This window comes from Copadichromis virginalis, linkage group LG7 (genome assembly GCF_057382275.1).
Source record: "Copadichromis virginalis isolate Kocher_CV1m ecotype Utaka linkage group LG7, C_Virginalis_male_GT1.1, whole genome shotgun sequence".
Taxonomy (NCBI): Eukaryota; Metazoa; Chordata; class Actinopteri; order Cichliformes; family Cichlidae; genus Copadichromis; species Copadichromis virginalis.
The window spans coordinates 36,865,433-36,880,836 of record NC_140624.1 but is presented as its reverse complement, the minus strand read 5'-3'; the positions used below and the strand labels follow the sequence as shown (position 1 = coordinate 36,880,836).

The 15,404-nt window shown below is 37.9% G+C and overlaps 1 long non-coding RNA gene across 1 annotated transcript; it reads left to right on the top strand.

The window, feature by feature from the left end:
• The first annotated feature begins 10,673 nt into the window (after positions 1-10,673).
• On the top strand, positions 10,674-14,061 carry LOC146705556 (uncharacterized). The gene is made up of 3 exons (XR_014921380.1): positions 10,674-10,772; positions 12,521-12,615; positions 12,735-14,061. It is a non-coding gene; the product is annotated as an uncharacterized LOC146705556 (long non-coding RNA).
• Positions 14,062-15,404: the final 1,343 nt, after the last annotated feature.

Sequence of the window (15,404 nt, the reverse complement as noted above, 5' to 3'; positions counted from 1 at the left end):
ACAAATTAGAGCTTTTTTTGGGGAGCTCTTCTTTGTTCCATCATTGAAAAACATGTCAAGTAAATTCAGTTTTATTTGGCATTTAATTATAGTTTTATTAACAATATATAGCACCAATTCACAGCAACAGTCATCGCAAACTGCTTAAAACTGTGAGGCTGAGACCCTCACAGGGTTTGGAGAAAACCCCAAACAAATTTCATATAAGAAAGCACTTGGTGACAATAGGAATGAATAAAATCCTTTTAACAGGAAGAGACATCCGGCAGAACCAGACTCAGAGTGGGACATCGATGTGCAGTGGTTGGAGATGAGGGAAAAGTGAGAGAAATACAGATGTAAAACTTAATGCTGCCTAGGTTTGCCCAGGACACTCTTGCCACATAGATTTTTAGCTTAATCTAACTAGTATAACATAATTAAAGTAAAAAATAAATAAACAAAAAATTACACTTGGCTGGAATTAGGTTTTGAAGGTGTCTGGGTATCTGGAAACAAAGATGAAGAATCACAAGGTAGAATTTCTGCTACTTTTAAGTTTTGCATTTAAGTCTTCAGCTAATTTGTTGCAGTTCTCCTTTATGTTGTGTGCATGTGTATATTCTAAAGAAAAAATTGAATAGCATGTGGAATTTTGATGAGAACATGTTTCTTCAGTGCAAAGAATACTTCTGACGACTCAGCATTATTTTTCTGTGATCTGCCCGGTACCAATGGGATAGAATAGATAGCCCTTTATTGTCATTGTACATGTACAACAAAATTATGGAAATTATACCAATGACAGGGCAACCCAACATATTTAGAAGTCATTTATAAATCAGTCTGAGGGTATGCATCCTCTGTGAGCATTTTTGTTCTTTAGACAAATATTATGTTTACTCCTTCGTTCAGATGAGGCACTCCTATTTACAGCTCAGCTTTCTGAACCTCACTTAGCTGAAGACACAAGTAAGCATAATAAGACAAACACTAGAGAACAATATCAAAGCCGCCAAGGGAGACAAGCACCAGAGAAAGCCTTCAAGGCCAGTACTCATGTCACAGAGCTGAGGTCTGACTCATTTGGGACCTTACCAAGAGAAAATGAGTATTGTATAAAAATTCTCATCACAATAGAGCAAAAACCCCTACTGCTTTGAACAAATCTATTGGGTGACTTGACATCACTTGGATGCCTTTCTGTTATGTTTTTTTCCTATAGTTTAATCTATTGACAACTCCTTAATAAGCATTGATTTTGTAACAAATGAACTTTGCCTACAAAAAGCTCAGACTCCTTTTTAAATGAGCACTTTTTAAAAGATTCCAGTCAGGAATCAATCGCAGCAACAAAAGACGTTCTTAGGAAGATTATACTGTTTTATTATTTTTAGACCTTTTAGCTGCTTCTAATCATGTTGTTCATTTCCCAAAGTATCAATTAACTAGAAAAATGGGTGAATTTGACAGAAACTTCTCGAGTCATTCAAGTCTTACCAAAAGGACAGAACTTTCTATTTTTGTAAGGAATGTGAAGGGTTAGCATGAAATGTAATGTCTGCAAGAGGTATTCTTGACCTGTTATTGTTTAATTGCTGCTTTTCTACTTCTTTTCGCTATTATGGCCATCTATATTGAGATATTATTCAGAGATTCCAGTAAATAAATCCATCAGATCTCTCTGTCACATCTTTCACACTGGCTCAGTGCACAGTAACTATTAATAATGCAGACAAAATTTAAATGATAGTCTCTGGCCACAGGGAGTGCATAAAGGAGGCTTCTGTCACTTTGAACTTGGACTCTGAGAATAAAGGTCCATGCGTGGTTTTTGATTCTGACCTAAACTTCTCCTTTAAACTTTCATTACACTCTCTCCACTCCAACCCAGGCCTTGGAGTCTGCTTATCATTTGTTGACCCTTCCTTAGTGTAAGGTTTGATGGTCGATGGTAACTTTATTATCCCCAACGGGAAATGGATTTGCAGATTGTCCACACATCAAACAACACATACATTAAAAAAGATAAAAAGAATAGCCCAAGTTTTATCAAGCTTAATCTCTTGGTCTTCACTGCAGGCATTTTACACCGATGACCTGAGGGAAGCAGCTGAAAATCTCTAAAAAGAGGATGGTCTGAACATAACATGACAGAGGTTGCCTTTCTCAGCACCTGCCTGTTATGAAAGTCCACAAGCTGGACCTGAAATCCTGCCTGAAATCTGTTGCTGATCTGCTTCCATTGGAGACAGAGGCAGGTCAGCATTTGTGTTCTTGAGTTTGAAACTCTGCCTCCAAAAGTAAGTCAGTTCTCATAGATTTCCATGTTAAAATCTCCAGCGTCTGCTTTGAGAATAAACATGTGTACAGCCAGATCCTGTAAAAGACTTATAGTCTCTATAGGTAATTTCCAACCTCTAACTACTGCACTTTATGGTTTATAGTTCTTCACCCACGGCCGTTACAGTTGCAGCTTGCCAATGAAGTATATTGGTGGGATTGAGATGGTTTTATGAAAATATTACGAACGTTATGAAAATAATTTGCATACCACAGTTGGCTTATACAGACTCCTAAGCATTTATGAAAAAGTATGACGTTTATTAATTTGGAGCATAAATACTAAATCCGGAGAAATATTGCAATCCATTTTCTAGAATTTAAATAATCAACTAGTGCAATAAGTATTTTCATTTTCATGCCTTGCCCTTCTGCTGACATACAGCAATATAACTAACAAAAGAACAGGTTAAATGTTAAGCTAACATGCCAGTGAATGAAGTAGTTTACATGGCCAAACAAATTCCTTGTTTCTAAATTTGCAAATTAACCACACAATTTCATCAGGCAACATGTCAATATAGAAATACACAGACTGCACTATATGTCTACTTGTCAGGCGAAGAAAAGACTTTCATGATGTACTTCTGACTTCTTTTACTGCTTTCATTTCAAGATATCATCCATGGCATACTGCCACGCTTTCACCCACATCTCTGAAAATCTCCGGCAACGAAGGAGGCAACCCCTGGTCCATTTAGTGAGATTAACAGCAGACTGTTCAGCATGGAGATGTGCATTCTGTTTCTGCCATCTGTGAGAATATGGCTCGTGGCACTGAATCCTCTTTTGTACTTGGCTGCTGACACAGAGAGCATGGAGACAGTGGTGAGCACATTGTGCTGATTCCCCCCTGTAACACTGTAACACACTGTGGGATTGGCTGCAGCATCAATAACGTCTTGTGTATGGTGAGAGGTTTGTCATCTGCTTATAGGATGTGCTCATCTTTATCAGATGGCCTTTCTAATGGATTTAGTGGCTGCAGCAGAAATAATTCTGCTGTCATCCAGCCTGTGCCGGTGTCGTCAGCCATGGAAATGAAAATCATTCATGGAAAACGTCTGCCTTCTGATGGTGCCGGTCACTTGACTTGGACCAATTCAGCCATTTACCGTGTGAAAAAGTTAAGTGCTTCCATTGGTTATCTTGTGGATATATTATTAGCATAGTAAACTGTTTTAACTTTACAAAGTTTTCTCTCTGTGTTTTATATGTACATAGCATGGTTTTAAAAAAACAAAATAAATACCTTAAAATAACCAAAAATTATCTGACTTCAAAAATACAGAAATGTTCCCTAATGTTCCCTAAAAAAAGTGTGTAAATTTAATGTTACAGTGTATGATAGTATAGCTGGGGGGATATGTTAAATAACATTTGTATGTGTAAAGACTATGAAATTATCTACCTACAAATGTTGCTGTAATACAAATAGGCAGGCTTAAAATTGCAGAAGATTGTACTTATTATTTAGTTGTTATCATGTAATTCTATTAACATTTAATATGAAATAATATGAAAAATGATATGCTGCCCATAAGAAAAGCCCTTGTTAAAAATCTGGTTTACAGTTACTAATCATTTTTAATCATATCAACTGTAATATGGCTTTTTAGGCAGAACTTGACATAGAAATCCGTTATATTTAATAGATCCCCCCCAAGATGACCTGATCCAAGAATAACTCATGCAGCTGAAGACAGATGGTAGTGAGGAACAGGAAGATAAACTATGTACGACCAAACCACTGACAGATAAAGGAAGAAGCAGACATCAAGAAATCCTATCAGTGGCTAGCGACAGTCAGCCTAACGGACAGCACAGAGGCTCTGATCACAGCAGCACAAGAACAAGCCTTAATGGTCAAATCCACTGTGACCAAATCCACTACGACAGCCAACAAGCCCCGAGTTGCATACTGTGCGAAGGAGCTCCCCTGAGAATCTCTAACACATAGTAACAGGATGTAAGATGTACGCTGGGGCTGCATACAATAGAGTCACAACCAAGTGGCTGGGATAGTGTAAACGAACATCTGTGTCGCATATGGACTCAAAGTTCCCAAGTCCCAATGGGAGATGCCACCAAAGGCAGTTGTGAACAGCAGGGCTAAGATCCTGTCAAACTTCAAGTTCCAAACAGACAAACAGCTGCTGACCAACCAACGACACATAGTGGTGGATGACAAAGAGCAGAAGACTGCAGCTGTGAGAGATGTCGTTTGAGAAGGCAAGGCAAGGCAAGGCAAGTTTATTTGTATAGCACAATTCAACAACAAGGTGATTCAAAGTGCTTTACAGAGACATTAGAAACAAGAACAAATAAAAAGCATGATTTAAAATTGATTAAAACAAGCAAATAAACTAACTAACTAATTAACAAACAAACAAACAAAACAGTATATAAAATCAAAACAGATAAAATCAGAACAGTAGATAAAATCAGTAGTTAAATGTAAGTTTTGAAATTTAAGCTTAAAAGTGTGGATTTGGTGCTTTATTCAAATGCAGCTGAGAACAGGTGAGTCTTCAACCTGGATTTAAATAAACTGAGTGTTTCAGCTGATCTGAGGCTTTCTGGGAGTTTGTTCCAGATATAAGGAGCATAAAAGCTGAATGCAGCTTCTCCGTGTCTGGTTCTGACTCTGGGAACTGATAAAAGACCGGATCCAGATGACCTGAGGGATCTGGATGGTTCATACTGGGTCAGGAGGTCATTGATGTATTTTGGTCCTAAACCATTCAGAGCTTTATAGGCCAGCATCAGAACTTTAAAGTCTATCCTCTGACGGACAGGCAGCCAGTGTAAGGACCTCAGAGCTGGACTGATGTGGTCCACTTTTTTGGTCTTAGTGAGGACTCGAGCAGCAGAGTTCTGAATGAGCTGTAGTTGTCTGACTGATTTTTTAGGTAGACCTGTAAAGATGCTGTTACAGTAATCAAGCCTACTAAAGATGAACGCATGGACTAGTTTTTCCAGGTCCTGTTGAGACATCAGATCTTTTATCCTTGATATATTCTTGAGGTGATAGTAAGCTGACTTTGTTATTGTCTTAATGTGTTTTTCTAAGTTTAGGTCTGCATCCATCACTACACCCAAATTTCTCGCCTGGTTTGTGGTTTTTAGATGTATAGATTGAAGGTTGAGATTGAGATTGAGAAGATTGAGAAGCACACACAGAGCGATTTAAAATAACACACGTACTTGTAAGGTTAAATGAAGTTGATAAAACAAATAAGATAATAAATAACATTAAGAACTCAGAACTATTTGTGCTGAAGTCTGTGTTTACAAGTCTGTACAAAACCAACCTGGAGCTGTGCTCTCACAAACTCTGAGATCAATTTCTCTATATTTCTACAGGGGTAGGCACTGAATTCACTATTAACTCTTGTCATCTTTAGAATTGCTTCCAGTATGATGAAAACAGCCATGTAATAAACAAATTAATGCTTCTCCATGGTAGATGTTGAGAAAGAATGTATCAGACGAGGTTTTGATGGTTCATTAGCTCAGCTATCATTTTATCTCCAACAAACACATATTCTGCATATTCTGAAAGAATGCATCAAACATCTTAGGTTTTACACCAGTGGGTTGTTGCATTTCCACCAGCTGTGGAACTCAACCAGGTGTCAGTGTTAGCATCACTGTGCGTAAGCATCAGTAGGTTCAAGGGTTGGTTTAGAATTTGTGGTTAAGATCAATTAAACATTTGCTTGCTTGTTTCTTTAACTAATTTTTGTGTTTGTAATTGCAGAAATTCCAACTGACGTTTCAGGTCGATCCGTAGTCATTTATGACTTTAAAGAAAATGCTCACCAAACGGCTGCTGTGACACCAGGAGCCAATTGTTTATTGAATGTTTATGTGTTGCAGCTTACTGTTGCTTAATCTTTTTTGGTTCACTGGACCAGTCAGCTACACAATCTGTTTTAACAGGAACCTCGTGGAGATGCAATGGTCTGAATGTGTGTATGTGTTTTCTTGTTTAAAACCACCCGAGTTGGAGCAGTTAAGAAGTCTTATTAATCTTGACAGCGTGCTTCATATTCTCTGGTATTATATGTGTTTGCTTGTTACATGAATGGGGTAATAGTATTAACTCAATGCCTGATTTTTGGGTGACATGAGAAGGCTGTGCAAAAAGATACTCTAGTTTAATGGAATTATATGGCATGTTCATAATGCATAAGGCCTTTTTTGGGAGAGTAGTTCACTGTACACTGCATGCAGCTGATTTTCACTGATTTAATGGTGGAATTGAGTCACTGATCTGAAATCACTACGGTTTGGAGGTAAATATTTGGTGGATAATTGCCAATCTAACAGAAAATGTGTAAAGAAATGTTCAGAAACGATAAAGAAATGTTCCGAAAATAAGGAGAATGAAAAAAAAATCCCACGATAATACCGTGTGTTCAAAATATACAATTTCTTTTGATTTAAATTAATCAAGACACGATAGAAACAGCATGCAAAGCGTGCATTGTGTACAGTATTTGATGGGAAGGAGGCATATGAAAATGAAAGCATCATATTTGTTTGTAGGAGGAATGCATTTTTAACATTGTTCATGTTTTCACCCTCATTTAACATGAGTAATTATAGCACAGGATGAAGTCACAAACAATTTGTCTATGAGATACTTCATCTTCAAATTCAATTAGCATTACCCAAAGCCTGTGAGCTTGTTTCAACACTTGCCTTGTTGCATTATGCATGACGATTAGCTGTTTGCATAAATTAAATGTGAAAGCATGATGCTGTTTTCTTACGCCTAACTTGCAGGGGAATTGAAATCTGGGACTTCATTTTTAAACTTTGTATAAGCAAAACCAGAGACTTAAACATGTGGCGTCCCATGCAAAATTTTGCATGCAAGATTTTATTGTGTCTTTTTGTGTGTTTTTTCTCAGAAATCTTGGAGTAAAACAATTATATCAAGAAAGTCCTAGTTGGGATCTGCAAAGGCAAACCTAACCAAGGTCTTTTTTCTAGACCTGCTAAGCTGTTTTTCCATGTCTACACGTAACCATAGCTTATTGTACTTAAACCTATGAAATTTGTTTTTTATATTGTAACCCTACCCAGTTTTTAAAGCCCAAACTGAAATCATGTTATTGATAGTCTTTACAGTGTTTTAAAAGAATTATGTATTTAATGTAATAGAAATTAAGTGTAAAAATCTGTCAAATGCACAACTTAAACTGTGGTCTCTGTTGTAAGTGATGAAATCATTCACTCCACCATCACACCTCCAGCCTCAAATTTAAAATTTGGCTCAGCAGTCTCACCATCACATTCACTATGCAAAAATTAGGGGGGGGGGGGGGGGAGACTGCATGCCACTGATACTCGTAGTTTGATGTGTAGTGCACTCTGGCTGTTAAAATGCAGGATGATGCCAGAAGGTTTGGCTTTTCCTTTCCCCTTATATATCCCCTCAGAATATTTTTTTTTAACCTCAGCCATGTTAATTAGGCAAACTGATAAAATTATCATCATTGGTTTGAAAAATCCAACATAATATAAAAAAGCTTTAGCAGTTTTCAGTAATATCCACTAATTCTGTGCGTTTATCACCAAGAAGGATTTTAGTTTTCATAATTTAAATGTGCACCTTCAGGCACTCAGAGCGAGCTGCAGACATCACAGAAGCTACCACGCACACCAAGCACGTCTTCAGAACCTGCATATAAGGGCTGTACAAATTTGCAGCCTGAAAATAAAGGCAGAGACAGCTCTTGCTGAGGCAATGCTCTTCATACACTCATTATGAGTCTTAATGATAATTCAAGCCAGGTTTATGAATGCTAAACCTGGCTTGCTAAACACTTTGCCACAACTGAATACAGTTGTGGCAAAGTGTAAATCAATCAGTCTAACCACTGTAAACATATACTAGTACTTAAATGATACTTGTGGATAGATAATTTTGCCTCTGTACAACACAACACTGAATTCTAAATCAAGCAAACCAAATGTAATTGAAGTACAGACTTTCAGCTTTTGTTGAAAGCCCTGTCCTGAAGCTGAAAATCTGCACTTCAATCACACCTTGATTATTTTGTTTTCAAATCCAATGTTGTGTCGTAGAAAAGCATAAAAAAGTGTCTCTGTCCAAATACTTATGGAGTTGGATTTGACTTCTGCATCTGAAGATTTTTTCCCTTGATCAGCAGCCTGCTTTCTATGCATTAACATTCATGAAGTGCTTTGCATTGGCCATTGAATGTGGGTGTGCAGAGGTCAGGATATAATCCCATGCGTGCACATTTCCAAGCTGACTGTGGGTTGTTTTTTTTTAAAACCCTAATTTCAGGCGTGTTTGTGCACACTTTTAGAAATCTCATTATCTTCTTGAACACTTTTAGCTTTTGTGGGTGTGTATATTTTTTGGACAGATCCTTCACACTGAAAAGCTGAATCATTACAACAAATGAGTAAAATGTTGCAAACCAAAAGACACAATCAAACAGTGATCATGTACATATACAAGAACATTTTTATGTTAGCATATATAGTGTCTGCACCATTCATGTGCTACTATACTAAAAATGTCATGGGCAAAAAAACTGTTTTGTTTAGTATTTGTTAGTTTCCAATTATTCATAGGATAATTTGTAACCCAGCGTGTCCAAGTGCTTTGTTCAGTCCCAGCAGTCAAAAACGTAGTGAAAACTGCTTCATTCCAAGCATATTAAAAGACAAAATCATTGTAACCATCATAATGTGACAACTGCAGCAAATAATGGGCTACTTAGCCAATAATCTTGTAAATATTGCTTATTTAATTGAGTTTTGTACCTTAATGGAACATAAAGCTCAGTCTACATATAAAGCAGTTTTTCTCAATGCCAACAGCTGACATTTGGGTGCTTTAGTAGACATGCCATCATTGTCTCATGGCAATTCCTGAAATAGTCTCTAATCTATTGATTTGGGTATCTGGAATTTGGCAACATTATTTTTGCTTTGCTGGATCTGAAATGGTAAGCTATTTTCAGGGATGAATTCTTTTGGTTAACAGGTTACTCACCGACTTATTGGAGCTATTCTTATTTAATATGTGGTGATCTTGGTAGGCTGCTATTGTCAAAATGAACTGGCTATGACTATATAAAGGAACTACTATGAGTAGATTATCTATAGTTTCCCACTTCTATTGGTGTTGTTTTGCAATTGCAGCATTAGAGCAGTAAATCTGGCCAATATTGTCCAGATGACATTTAATGGGGGTTGCGACGGCCTAACTTAATGGGAAAAGAAGTAATGAATTGCAAGGCCACTGACTATAATTCTCTGAATAAGGTGAATTAGGTGATTAGATTCAGCATAGAGAGTCGTGATCTTCTGCTTTGGCATATAATACAAAGATTTGGGTAGCTGGAACTTGCAAATATTTGAAAACTTTCTCTAAACTGATCATCTAAATTGATTCATAATCATTCATAACAACTAAGATGTTAGTTATAAATGTTCTATATATCTTGGAAAACAAGCCATATTATTCATTTCTTTCATTTTTACTTCTCCAAACATTCATCAGCTTCTCATGTACTGTTTTGAAATAAGGCTTTTTTGTACTGTATACTTTCGATGGTACTTTGATTGTAGGAAAAAGTTTCCTAAACAAAATATACTTCCTACTTGCTTATAACTAATCAACAAATGTCAGGAGATGCTTTGCTACACTTTATAGACTCTGCAGATTGTCTCTTTTGAATGCATCACCACTTCATTTCATTGTGCCTTCTTAATACCTACCTTCTCAGTTGCTGTAGTTGGACTTGGACCATGCCGGACTCATTCTCTGTGTCTGTAGGCTCACTACATTGAGAGATTATTTTTTAAAAGAAACATCCGCTGTTCTGTTTCTTTTCTGTTTGACTACCTGTCTATATGTGTTCAAGGTTCAAGGTTCTTTATTTGTCACATGCATAGTTATACAACTATAACACACAGTGAAATGTATGGAATCAGAACGATGCCACCTTGAAACGAAACCGAAAAATGGATTGAAACCGAAAAAAAATATTGTAACTGAAATAAATGTACTGAAAAATCTTGTATTGAAACCGAAAAAAAAATTGATAGTGAAAAACAATTAATTGAAACTGTAATTTTTTTGTTTTCGCTTACAATTTTTTTTTTCGGTTTCAATCCATTTTTTTTCGGTTTCAAACCATTTTTCAGTTTCAAACCATTTTTCGGTTTCAAACCATTTTTCAGTTTCAATCCATTTTTCGGTTTCAGACCATTTTTCAGTTTCACTCTGCTGGCACTGTTTTGGCGTCCGGGGGCGCGCTGGGGGGGGGGGGGTTTCCGGCCCGCATATATTTGCATATATTATAGAGGCCACTAGTGCTGACCAAGCTGCCATCTTTCTCTCTTCCCGTCTTTCAATGGCTGCTTCAATTTCAGCTTGAACCTCCAAACCGCAAGTAAGTAATCATTTTTTGTCATCTTTTCTTGCTGTCCCACTGGACTGGACATTAGTTTAGTTTTTTTAGCTACATCTGGTGAAGTTGTGGTAAAATGCTGGTATTAGCCTATTCGTCGTAGCAAGCTAGCCTGAAGCTAATATTTGCTAAATTTAGGGACACCCGTGTCTCTTCAGGAGTTGGAGGCCGGTGTTCTAGGAGCGGATCTCAGGATCTCAACAGGCAGTGTTGGGCAGTAACATAATACATGCACCGGCGTTACGTATTTAAAATACAAAATATGAGTAAATGTATCCGTTACAATTACTGTTCAATAGGTGATATTGAGAATACAGTTAGTTTGTTGAAATAAATGGATTACATGGCGGTATTTACCTGTTTCATATGTTAGGCTATGGTCTCTCTATTTTTTGGTAATTCCACGCCAGTGGAAACCCAAACAAAACACACAATAAGAGCCTCTAAAAATTATTATACAAAAATTATTTAATATGAAGGCAATAGCAGAGTGTTACAGGCATCGCCCTAAACAATGTAGCCTCATGGGCAGTGTAGTCCGTGCTGCAGGGAGAATGGACTGCCATACCCGTTATGTGTCTGTGAGCGAGGAGGGAGAAAAAGGAAAAGTACAGCTGTCACGGAGCAGAAACAGGAGCTGGAAGCATGTAAATATAATAAAAACCACTAAAGCCAAAAAGAGTGCCTGACGAGCCCAGCTGTAAGTAAGCTGTTAAGACTCGACTGTACACTGTGTTCGTGTTTTCCTCCGAAACAATAAGCAGCCTTTCAACGCCTCTCTCTGTCTCTCGCTAGCAAACTTGACCCAGACAACAAAGTAAAGCTATTTTTCAGCTATGAGCCCGACACGAACCGGATGTATTAGCCAGAGGTCCCTTTACTACGGTTCGGAGCCGCTGACCTGTTTTATATACGTGCTGAATAGTTTTCTACACGAGATCGCTGCAGCCTTACCTAATGTCCACCTACTGTTACTCATTTATATTAAGATTTTAACATCTAGTTGGTGTTGGTATGGCGAGTAGCCTTCAGTAATAGTAATAAATAAGATAAGATAAGATAACCTTTATTAGTCCCACACGTGGGAAATTTGTTTTGTCACAGCAGGAAGTGGACAGTGCAAAAGTTATGAGGCAAAAATTAGAATACAATAAGAATAAATACAGTACACAACTGTACAGAATAGAATAAAATAAAATACTATATACAGTAGAATAAAATAAAATAAATATACAATAAGATAAAAATAGAATACAAATACAAATACTATATACAACTGAGTAAAAATACAACGATGACAGAAAGGATTATTGCACTTAGTATTATTGCATATGTATGGATGTGTGTGCTTGATCAGTTAAAGTCTTTATTATGGAGTCTGACAGCAGTGGGGAGGAAAGACCTGCGAAATCTCTCCGTCCCACACCGTGGGTGCCGCAGTCTCCCACTGAAGGAGCTGCTCAGTGCTGTCACAGTCTGCTGCATGGGGTGGGAGATGTTGTCCATCAGGGATGACAGCTTAGCCGCCGTTCTCCTGTCACTCACCACCTCCACTGGGTCCAGAGGGCATCCTAGAACAGAGCTGGCCCTTCGGATCACCCTGTTCAGTCTCTTCACACAATCACACAGCAATAGCACATTCATGTAGTTGTAAAGTATTCAGAATACATTACTTCTATAATCTTTGGTGGAATACATTTTAAAATTAACCTTCCCAACACTGTCAACAGGTTAGCACCTCATACCACAGTGCATCAAAGCAGTCTCATGAGCGCTGGGAAGGAGGAGCCCAGAGCCCAAAACAGACAGTGCAGGAGATGACAAGGTTAGTAATTGTATGGTGAAAATTATACTTTGTTATCTTGATTGGCAAAAGAAAAGTAAATACAAAATCTGCTTCTCACATATAGGGCATTTCCAAAACTTCAATTTCTTTCATTACAGCTGTCCTGTGCCAGAAGTTCTATTGACCCACAGTGAGAGGCATCATTTCAGAAACACCAGGAAGACTGAAACTCATCGCCGGGATCAAGCAGGGCTCGTGATCTTCACCAGCAGCTCCCTCACAAGAAGGATAAACCCAGCATTTCATGAACACTGATGGAGACCTTTGCTTTGTGTAATATTAGAAGTACTCAGATAATCCTCAGAGGGTCTGGACTTTTACATAATATAATAGAATAGAATTCAACTTTGTTGTCATTGCACAGGTACAGGGCAACGAAATGCAGTTTGCATCCATCCAGAAGTGCTTTAGCCATGATATAGATATATTACAATATATATTAGCAATAGTATAGATATGTAAGTATATTACAGAAATGGGTCTATTATGGTATGTTACAATGTACACGGTATGAAGTATGTTGTGAATATTCTATAACTATAAGTATGTTTACAAGTGATCCGCTGTCGTATACTATAAGACTAGAGGATTTTGGGATGTAAACCAGAGCAAAAAATAAGTAAAAAACAAGAAAAGTGGATAGTCGGAGCGGAGCGGTCAGGAAGGCGTCTGGACGTGGCCGCGCCATCTTGGTGTGAATCTTACATGTAGATAATTAGTCATTGTGTTCAAGAAGTTACTGATTTATAGCTAACACACAGTATTTACTGGGTTAAGAAAAGAGAGGCCGAGCTACAGACGCATTCAGTTCGAATCACAGTTGCTGGTGTCCAGAGTTTCAGTTGAGTTAACATCTTTCCAATGCAAGAAAATGTTTTTGGTGGGCGACAGCCCTGCCCCTCTGCACAGCTTACAACTGTGCAAGTCAAGCTAACTACTACATTTACACATATAGTGTTCCAGCACTTATGTCACTATAAATTGGCTATTAGGCATGTTGGTTCTTTATAACCATATAACCATGAATATATGAAACCCATCTAAAAAGTTGTGGCTCAAACTTTTTAAACTGCACAGTTCAGAATTAGCATGGACAAACAATTCTTTCTATGAATAATCAGTATAAAGTATCTTCCTCTCATCCATGACCCTGTAGGCTGGTTGTTGAGTCTCACCACCTGTGAATAAAAGCTCTTCCTACAGCGTGAGACACGATAGTGTGCTAAAAACCCTTACATGTTAGCAAAGTAGTAAGTAGATGATGACTTGGATGATAATCTTTGATAATGAAACTGTTCCTGCAGTATATCTTTGGACTATAATAGTGACTATGTTAGAATACTGAACAGATCACCAATCAAAAAAAGAACCTTTTGTTTTTAAAGGATATGGTGGCACATGGAATTATTAAATATTTGGTAAACATTTCTGTCTGTTGTTGTGTCCTACAATATGAAAAATCCAAGATCTTTGTGGATTACTTATTCTCTAATAGACAAGAAGAGAAAAAGTAATCTCTTATTCTCTTCTTCCATACAAGAAGAGCTTTTGTTATGACTGCTGGTGGCATGTCAAATATATGAAGAAATCTTACAACATTCACAGATGCTGACAGTTTCAACAGCAATACTACTGATACGGTAGATAGTGAAGGTATAATAAAAGTTATGAAAATCTGTGATAGTTTTCTTGACAGACAAGCTATTTTCTAAAAGCTTCTAGTCTAGTCCCAGGTATAGACTCCTTGTTGATATCATGAATTAAATGAATCACTGTGTGCTCCCAGGATGTTGGCTACACAGTCAATGCCGGGCTTTTTTCTCAATGCTGTTTTGTTTTTTCATCCCGTCCTTTTGTGGCTTACTTGTGCACTGCAGCACATTGTTAACTAACAAAAACAGATTAATAAAAAATGTAAATATATATGCATATAATTTTGTATAAATTCTTCCCAAGTGACAACATGTTTGCACAGGACTCCGGTGGGTTTTTTCTTTTCATATTCTAGCACCTAGTTGGACCTCATCACCCTGCATGGCGATCATTTTGTCCACCTCCACAACAGTGTGTGAGATGTACTGTAGAAGAGCAAGAAGGCTCACCACCAAATGGCACTTTAACACTTTCCATTCACACTGCTTCAACACTGGTGTCATAGCACTCCAGAAATCTATGAATGACTCCTAGTAACCTTTTGAACCCAATGCTGTCTTTCACTCCCTTTATTTCTAGGGCCATGGTAATTTCATGTTTCACCCAAGCATACCATATTGTCATGGTCCTGGGCCATGTGGGCCCAGTATTCTTAGTTTTCATGTATTTTTGTATTTTGTTCTTTATTTAGGCCATGCTTCCTGGGTTGATCTGTTACGTTGTTCCTTATGTGTTTTCCCTTCGTGACTCTTACCCCCTGTGTGCCCCTCTGTGTATTTATGAGCCCTCGTCTCTCTTTGTGCTTTATTCTATGTTTTCCCCAGCCCGTTATGTCTGCGTTCTCCCCGTGCTCTCTCTCCTCCTGTTTGAACCTCTGTGTACTTCCTGCTTTACTTTGCCCATCTCCCATCAGTGTTACGTTCACTCCTGCCGTGTCTTGTTATGATTATCAGTGTCACCTGTGTTCCCCGTGTGCATCCACTTCCCCTGATCATCCCTCATGTGTATTTAGTCTCTGTGTTTCGTACAGTCTGTGTCGCGTCGTCTGTGTTCTCACCTCCATGTTTTCACGGTCAGTCCTTGCAGTGATCATCATAGTCTGAGTTTTCTTAGTT